The sequence below is a fragment of the Sebastes umbrosus genome, chromosome 18, assembly GCF_015220745.1.
Source record: "Sebastes umbrosus isolate fSebUmb1 chromosome 18, fSebUmb1.pri, whole genome shotgun sequence".
Lineage (NCBI taxonomy): Eukaryota > Metazoa > Chordata > Actinopteri > Perciformes > Sebastidae > Sebastes > Sebastes umbrosus.
In genome coordinates, this window is record NC_051286.1 from 22,266,197 (window position 1) to 22,275,327 (window position 9,131).

Below are 9,131 nucleotides of genomic sequence, written 5' to 3' on the forward strand. Positions count from 1 at the left end.
CTCCCTCTCGCTGCGGCCCAGCGCCGCTCGGCGTCCTTCGCAGTCGCAGTAGGACCTGTAGCGGCTAGCTGCAAGACTCGCGTTGACACGGAACCGGAGGAGCAGCGCAGGATACGTAAAGTAAAAGTAGAACAGTTCGTAGACATGTTAAAACACCTCATATAGATGTGACCTGTTACCAAGCAAGAGCTACCGTTAGGCTTTCGGGGAAACAACAGAGAGCAGTTAGCTAGCTCTGCCAGTCATGGACATTGTGTTGAACTGTCGGCAGAAAAAGATGACAAGTTAGCCTCACATTTAAGCTCCTCAACTCTGTTTAGCTAGGGGCGCTGTCGTTTTAACAGGAGGTTACCAGAAGTCATATAACAATGTAATACAAGCAGCATCCGTTGTTGCAGTGGAAGTGGATGAGACCACTCAAACAAGGCTCAAATATCAGCGGCGTTCAGATGTCAACAAGAGAGCTAAATTGTGACGTGGTGAGTAATGACAGAAGTGCACAGCCTGGGAACATATCAGAGTATGTACTATTTGTATTACAAAAATAAATTGTTTGGAGAAGTTGACAGCACAAACACGTGATGGAGCTGCAGTGATGACCTCAGAGCTTAAAGGGGCTGCAGGCCAAAATCAAAGAGGAAGTGCTTGAAGCCATATTAAGGCATTGCTTTGCGCATAAATGGAATTTGGTGCTTTCACAATCAGCAAAATGCATTCCAGAATGTACTACTGTTGAAGGGCTCACTGCAAGGCTACCTACCGCACACGTTTACTGGATGAAGTTGTTTAAATGCCGCATCCCGAGAGCCTCATCTGTCTCATGGAACTACAGTTATAGGTTGGTAGGCTATAAACTAATGGAGCCTTCAAGTGAAACTCGTGAGCTTGTGTTTATAACATGGAAAGTCGTGTGTACACAAATATACTTGCCGTTCAAGTGGTCAAGTCGTGAGAACACCGCTGCTAAGCAACGGCAATATTAACGTTACTCCCGGCATCTAGAAGCCACAGAGGCGATCAAATTTAGCAAGCTAGCAAGCGTGTAAGATAATGCAGGAAATGCAAAGGCATAATGACAGAGGAGAAAGATGAGGCCGTCGGGAATATCAACATTTTCCTCAGACCAGTGGCGGCTGGTGGATTTTTTTTTGGGTAGGGCCAATCAATTTCAACAAACATCCTAGTACGATTCAATGCAAAAAAAGGTATCAAAAAGCGCTACTAGTGCTTGGCTGTTCCATTGTCATGCCGTTAAAATGGGCTGTGAGAGAAGAGAAGTGAAGAGAAGCGAGAGACGAGAAGACAAGATCACGCGAGAACTGACATGAGCCCTGACGAGAACAGAGAGAGACACACGTGAACGTGCGCGCGCACACCATGGGCCAAATCAGTTTGGCCCTCCCGGAAGTCTTTTTTACGGCGCTGATTGGATGAATTGTATGTCATTCATGCTTGTAATCATATATCTTTAATCAGTGATTGGCTGTACTGCTTATTAGACCCGCCTTCCTTGGGCCAAATCCATTTGGCCCCAGAAAGTGCACGTGCAGCAGAGCAGCTGAGAGGTGCACTAGCAGAGAGTTCAAGGAGGAAAGCAGATATTTGGAGCAGTTATCCTATTTTACAAATATTACGGGTATATTCCATAGGTCAAAAACACACATATTGACAATTTTTATAATTTTTATAATTTTTATAATTAATAATTTTATAATTTTTTTTTTTTTTTTTGGTGGCTCAAGGTGGGTGGGGCCAGGCCCCGTGGCCCTCTATTGGCCGGCCGCCACTGCCTCAGACATATTACATATTTGTAAAGAAAAACAATAACCGATTAAAATTACAATATATTCACTTATTATGTACCGACAAATGAACTTCTATGGCCTCCACCATTTCTGACAACGTCAATAAACATGTTTAACTTTAAGCTTTCAGAAACTTTCCACTTACGAGGTTGTGAATACCACATTGGGGGGGTGGCATTCAAATGGACTCTTCTCATGAACACGGTAAACACGACCCCATTTGAAGGCACATTATCTTCCAACACTTAACGGATCTCCGCCAAATTGGCTGGGATGGCGAGACCCTCACTATGGCCTCAGAATGTGATCTCTGTCTCTCAAAAGCATCCACCTGTTTTCTCCAGATGGCATACAATGGCATTTTTAACCCGACCGATGCGCTGTTAGTTTTCTTCAAAGCAAGGCGGTTTTGACAGTTTTAAAATGATCGTTTTGAACAGAAAAGTAATGAATTAAAACAGATAAATAAGGAGACCCGCCACCACGCAACCTGTTAGAGATGAGAGGAAAAGAATGTAGAGGAGCTCGATTTCTTTGGCTTAGCTGACTGTAAGAAATTTGTAGAAAAATTGAAGAGCCATGTCCAGATATGCAAAATTCTTTGATCTGATTAGATTAAGTCTGATTTGGTGGGATTATCATGTTCACAAACAATCCCGAGGAATGACGCCTGTACAGCTGTTCACTTTTTTGTTGTTGTTGTTGCAGGAGACCGTATAACAGGCCACAAAACTTTTACCTCCTACCACCACGTCTGTGAAGAGACCTACAGCCGTAACAGAATGGAACAGAACAGGCATTCGTCCTTGGCCATCGACATCTTTGTCCAGAGAGATAGGCGCATGGAGTTCGTCTACAAATAAAGTAAGTGCCTCCTTTTAAAACAAACAAACAAATCTATCTATCCACCTATCAGTCTATCTATCTGTCTATCCGTCTATCTATCCATCCATTCATTCATTAGGGTTGTACCGAATAGTTCGAAGCTTCATTCATAATGTTGATATTCAAATTATTATTAACTTACAGAAACATTGCGTGCAACGGTAGGCCACACCTTCCAGCTTGTCTCGCTCTCCCTCTCACACACACACACACAGTGAGTAACGCTCAGTCCTCGCCGCTGTAGTGTCTCAGTCCAAAAGTTTGAAGTCTTCAAATTTATTGTAAAAAAGAAAGATGTAATCTCTTCCAACATTCACAACATGCTTTTATCCAATGAAATATTATGCTTCTATCCACATTTTTTTGGCATTTAGCCTTTCAAAAACAACATTTTCATTGCAGCCCAAAACGGTTTGCTCTCCGCCCTGTCGCACACAAAGGAGCGGCCTAGCAGCAATGTAACAGCACCGTCAATTACATTTATGAGCACAGTAACACAAAATCATGTTTTTCACATTTGTTTAGGGTGATGACATCATAAAATATGACAGCAGACATTTAAAGCCTCATTCGAAAACCTCAATAGAAGTTTTGAATGTAAAAAATGACATTCGGTACAGCCCTGATAGATATATAATTTAGTTATTGGCTTTGTGTATGTTGTCTGAAGTTATGCTACTGGTGCGCCAACACCAATATTTCTCTCTTTTTTCTCTATCTTGGTGCGCTGTTGCCAGACGCTCATTGTGTGTGGTTATCGGTGCCCTTTTGGGCATTTTGTAGGAGTGAATAAGCTGGTTTCTACTGTTGCGCTGACACCAAGATTTCTGTCTTGTTTTTTCTTTATCCTGGTGCGCCGTCGCCAGACGCTCTTTGTGTGTGGTTATCGTGCGCTTTTACGCATTTTGTAGGAACTGTTTTCTACACCAAGCGCTTGCTTGCTCTCTCTCTCTCTTTCTCTCTCCCTGGGTGTTTATTGTGTTGTATGTGTCCCTAACTAATGTAGACTATATTTTAAACTATATTTTGTAAACATATCCATATGCCACATTAATAGGTCACTACCTACCGAGGCAGTTATTTCACCACACGTTACTGCCTGGAAGATGAAGTACGGCAAAAGTATTTTTTTTCCCTTCTATATTTCGCTCTGTTCGTCTTTAGAGGTCACGGTTGATGTTTTTATCAAACAAAATATTCTGCTATAAAAGGGGCGGTCTAGTCACAATATAACAGTACCATAAATTACAACCACAATAACACAAAATCATATTTTTCCCAATTGTTTAGGGTGTTGACGTCCTAAAATATGACGACGGACATTTGAAGCATCATTTGAAAACCTCAATAGAAGCTCTGAATGTAAAACAAAATGACATTCGGCACAGCCCTAATATATATAATTTAGCCTATATTTTAAACTATATTTTGTAGACATATCCATATGCCACACTAAAAGGTCACTGCCTACCAAGGCAATTATTTCACCACAGGTTACAGCTGAAGTAAGGCAAAAGACATTTTTTTCCATCCCATGTTTCGCTCTGGTCGTCTTGTAGAGGTCAAGGTTGTAACTGAGGTTTACCTTTTTGTGAGGCTATCGGCTGTCTCTCTGAATGACAGGTCACACATAAACAAGGTGCGAATGGTCACGAGTGGGAGATTACGAGTGTTTGATGAAAACAACCATTGGTGCGATTTATCACGGGTGGCGTTTGAATCGCTCCATTCGACCTCCAGACACGTGTGAGATACTTACTACTAGCGAGGTCACTGTAGCAGCTCCATGTTTTTCACATCGGTCTTCATGTTATTCTAATCCCACGTCTAAGCCATTGACTATAATCTGATAATGATTGCACTCCAAATGTCCAGGTATTATCCTCCGAAAATATACACCGGCTGCATTCCTTCTGAACTATCGACTGTGTTTATTTTAAAGCAGGCAGGAAGAATCCAAGCCCTATTGGCAGAATGTAGTCTGACGTGCAGATGTATATATATAGGGACGTTTTTTTTATAGACACTTAACTCCAATTAACCTTCATTCTCCTATTTGCCTGTAATCACATTATCCTCTGGTATTTGACTCTATTTTTCTTTCATCCGAGAGAGGCCGTGTCCTCCTGCTATACATGCCCAGAGAACAGCGAGGCAGCGCAAGAACAAGCTTCTCCTTGTGCTGGAGCTCCCAGTTGGCTAGAGAAGCAGTTTATGGTCTACTCTCTCTCTCTTCGTCTCCCCTTCCTCACCCCTCGGATCTTTCTCAATGCTCTCCTCACGCTCTCTACTCCTGCTCTCTCGCTACATATCTGATCTGTGCCCCCTGGCCATGTCCAGCGTCAGACAACGTCTGATTCATGCCCTTAGTTGGCTGCCGCGGTCAGCTGACTCTATAGTACTATAGGTTTGGGTTTGTTGGAGGATTGATTCAGCATCCTGCCAGGACGCTAATCAATTCCAGTGTACTGTAAGTGTGCATAAATAAGAACAGTTTAATAATTAAAAGTACAAGGCCAAAAGAAGTATTTTCATTCCTATCACATCCTACTTTATAGTCTTATAATTTATTTCCGATACATTCAGACTCAGTGAGTCATTCTCTTGTCAAAATAAGGATTTTACCTCTCGCTAATAAATGTCTTAAAATGGACAGTCTAAAACAGGGGCTTGAATTGGTGCCTCTTTTTCTTCCCCCCTCCGCGCCGTACAAAAACACATTCCAGCTGTCAAATGTGTTCGTTCATGTACTTCTATATAAAACCGTTTCTGACTACCGGCCTGTCCCCTAAAGCAATTATTATAGGTGAAAGAGCTCACTTTCAGTGCTTGAAAAAGTTGCCTGTTGAGCTGTCACCCTCACTGACACATTAGTGGCATATTTTCAGAATTGATGAATAAATGATGCATGAAAAGATTTGGAAATGTCACCTCTGGTGGGTTCATAATTTACACTTCTACTCCACTTAATTTTAGAAAAATATTCCATTTACATTTATTTAAAAAGCTATGGCTTCTAGCTTTACAGATTTAAGATTATATATATGCAAAATGTGAGACGATGTGATAAATTATAGTTGCAACCAACTATTTTTTTGCCTTGTTGATCAATCTGACAATCACTTTTTTTAATTAGTCAATCAATGTCGTAAGTAAGCAAAAGGATCTGACTGATTTTGGACTGATGCTGCTCTTTAGTAAATGTTCTGTCACAGTAACCAGGAAGCTACCAGCAACAACAGGCTGACTGCACCGGACACACAGCACCAAGCAGTCAGTTGTAACGCATTAAAGTCATATGTTGCCTTAGAGCAGTGATTCTCAAAGTGGGGGTCCGTGGCACTCTGTCATGGGGGTCCGTGAAATAACTAGCTATAAATGATAAAATTGTGTTGTATCATTAGAAAGTGCATATCTACAGATGGGGACCATTTGCACCAATAAAACAAAGCATATTGTGTCCGTAACTGCCATCCTGGTTAAACTCTGATATGATTGTGACACGGCAATAAGTTCATTCTTTTAAAGTTGAAGCACTTACTGAAAGTCAGCTTTTATGAGGACTATGCCAGTCTTGCTACTGTTTATTTTCTGAACGCTTTTAAGATCAATTATTTGAAATGTAGGCTCTAAATGCTGTCCAGTTGAGTCCAAATGCAATTTGAATAAAATCACCCTTCGTTATAAAGGTACATAAGTGGTATTAACATTCAATAACATTGCAAATTTCCCCCGCTGTGGGACTAATAAATTAGATTATCTCATTTTATCTTATTTTAACATGATTCAAAATTGAAATGTGTTTCTGTGTATCACTGTGAAACAGGTCTAAAGTATTTAGGGTGAGCTTAATCAGTGTTGCGATTTAAGATGTGGACCTTGGGAAAGTTTCTCCCCCGTGAGGGGACACCTGCCATACAGAAAACTATTTAGCAAGCGAGAAGAGAAGTTAAAAAAAGCTAAAAGTAATGGATAAATGGTTGAGATAATTAGCTTAACTGATGGATACACTTTTAAATCAATTGAAATGAACACATTTGGAACATGATGGTTGGAGTTGATGGGAACCACTGGTGTATACTTTCAGTTCTGACCCATGACTTCCTTGCTTGTACGAGTCACTTTGTACTCAACATTTTGGATAAGAAATCAATTCTGTAATCATGTTTTTGCATGTAGCTGTGGAAAAACAACATCAACTGAAACCCCCAGAAAATACGGAATAATTATGAATTTATTTGTTCTCATTAATCACGTCCATTGGCAGTCATGGTCTGGGATTTGGCGTGCTGGCAGTGTGTTAAGTCGAACCTGTGAATAAAACAACTTTGTAAATCGAGGGGTGCATTCAGGGGGCAGCGTTCCCTGGCAATTTTTTTTCTTTTCTCAAAGCTTTTGATCATAGAGATGTCATTATATTCCAAAGAAGCACGGTGTGTTTACCTGTGAGGAGCAATGGAGCACTTCACACCCATTTAAATGATGAGACCATTGCAAAAGATAATTGTTCTCGTTTCACCTAAGACACTTCAAAGTTATTGGTGGAAAACGCGCACAATTATTTTAAATTGCTTTCCGCTAGAAAAGAAAGTGCGTGTGGCAGATTTCAGAATGTAAACCGGCCCCTTTACGCTGTTCTTTTTATTATTATTCCTTTTTTATTTTTTTTAAATCATAATGTGTGCTCAACCTTTATTTGGTGTCTCCTGTAGGCCACCCATTAAAATCCTCACCCTTGTTTAAAACTTTTGCTTCAGAGGGATTTGTCACCCCAAAGGTTGACAAGACAAGTGCACAAGGTCAAGAGAGAGACACAGCGAACAACAAGGCAGTGAACTAGAAAGGAACATGGCGTCCATGAATAATGCATGGTTTAAAAGGTTTATCTAATGGCACTCTTAAAACTTTTAAAAGTTGATCTTTTGCTTTCAGCTCAGGAGATGCTCTTGGCTAAAAAGCCCCCTTTTTTTCCTGCAGTCGTCCTTCCGAACTCAGCTTGAGAGAGAGACACTGATTGGTTTAATTATGTTTGCAGTGATTAAGCATCTTAATGGTACTCCTCACAATATGAGACGTGAATCGTAATGATTTTGAGATGTGACATTTGGGCTTTGGTAAAATAGCTTTTTTTTTTTTTTTAAGTTCTTGTTTTACTTGCACTTTTTAACACACAGACACAGCCACAAACTACACACACACACACACTGGCAGACAATTTAAAGAGTGGACACTCACCGTCTGTGGACACTTGGTGGTCACGGCAGGGTCAGAGAAGAACAGAAGACAGCGGAGAGTGGAGAGCGCGACCTCACTGCATTACACTCACATCCCCAGCCCGGCTTCCCAGAGGCGAGGACAAGACCGACGGGGCTCGTTAACTTGAAAGCGCGGATGGAGAGACGGCGGCTGCGGGCTCGCCGGAGTGTGTCAAGAGGAAACTGGCAGGCACCAGTCAGTCAGGCCCCGTGGATGAGACAGACAAAAGAAGGGAGAATTCAAAGACGCCAGCAGTTTCTTCTTCCTCTTCCTCCTCGCTCGCTCTGGTGTAACTTAACCCCCCGAGGAGCACCCGGCGAAGCAGACACACAGAACCAGTTCCAGACCTGTCCTGCACCAACGGCTGCCTCTCCCCCCCCCCTCTTTTTCTCTCTCTCTCAGTTTTCTCTCCCCTCTCTCTGTTTTTTGGTATCATTTAACTCTTGATTCCGCGGCCCCGGCGATGAGCTCACCGCAGGCTCAGGTTTCAGCGCCTTTTTTTTACTGGAATGCGAGGGGCAGCGGCGCAGAGAGAGGCAGAGGTGCTGGGGAGGTCAAAGGCTACCGGGGCAGCGTGGAGGAACAGAGAGGACAGGGATGTCTGTCATCTGGTGGGGAGTTCCAGTGGAGGGATATCTGAGGGGCCTGGAGTGCCGAGAACAAAACAGGAGTTACAGGGGTCATGGGTTACGGATGTTGCAGGGGCCGGGCGACATTTGACAGCTCTGGAGGCTATGGACTTGAAGACATGGGAGTACATTTACACGCTCAAAGACACGCACACACACACACACACACACACACAGACACACACATGCATACACACAGACAACCTCTCCTAAGTGCCAGATTTATTGCTCACTTAGAGAGCGGGGTGTTTTCCTCAGGGAGAATTCTTTTTTTTTTTTTGTGGAGTTTTCACATTTTAGCAGTCAAAAGGGTACATAATTAAAGAGGCATGATGATACTTGTATTTGCATAGCACACATTTAGTACATTTAGTGTTACAAGGTGTTTTACAATCATGATAAAAACTGCAGTAAAATGGAGTTAATTAGATTAAATCCAATTATTAAAAACAGGAACAAATAGGTTTTTACTAAAAGCAAGAATGTGTCATGGACAACAAAGTACCTACAAGAAGGAACACAGAGATTTTCTAGGTGGTTAGCGTTTAACCTTTAA

At 41.9% G+C, this 9,131-nt stretch overlaps 1 protein-coding gene and 1 long non-coding RNA gene across 2 annotated transcripts in view; one reads left to right on the forward strand and one right to left on the reverse strand.

The window, feature by feature from the left end:
- The window catches only part of flrt2 (fibronectin leucine rich transmembrane protein 2), a 53,351-nt gene extending 44,778 nt beyond the window's left edge, over positions 1-8,573 (reverse strand). Inside the window, exon 1 of the mRNA XM_037750816.1 lies at positions 7,926-8,573. The gene's annotated coding sequence lies outside the window, so the exon portion shown is untranslated. The remainder of the gene's footprint in view (positions 1-7,925) is intronic.
- Positions 336-5,503, forward strand: LOC119477033. The gene is made up of 3 exons (XR_005204164.1): positions 336-838; positions 2,514-2,669; positions 4,802-5,503. It is a non-coding gene; the product is annotated as an uncharacterized LOC119477033 (long non-coding RNA).
- Positions 8,574-9,131: the final 558 nt, after the last annotated feature.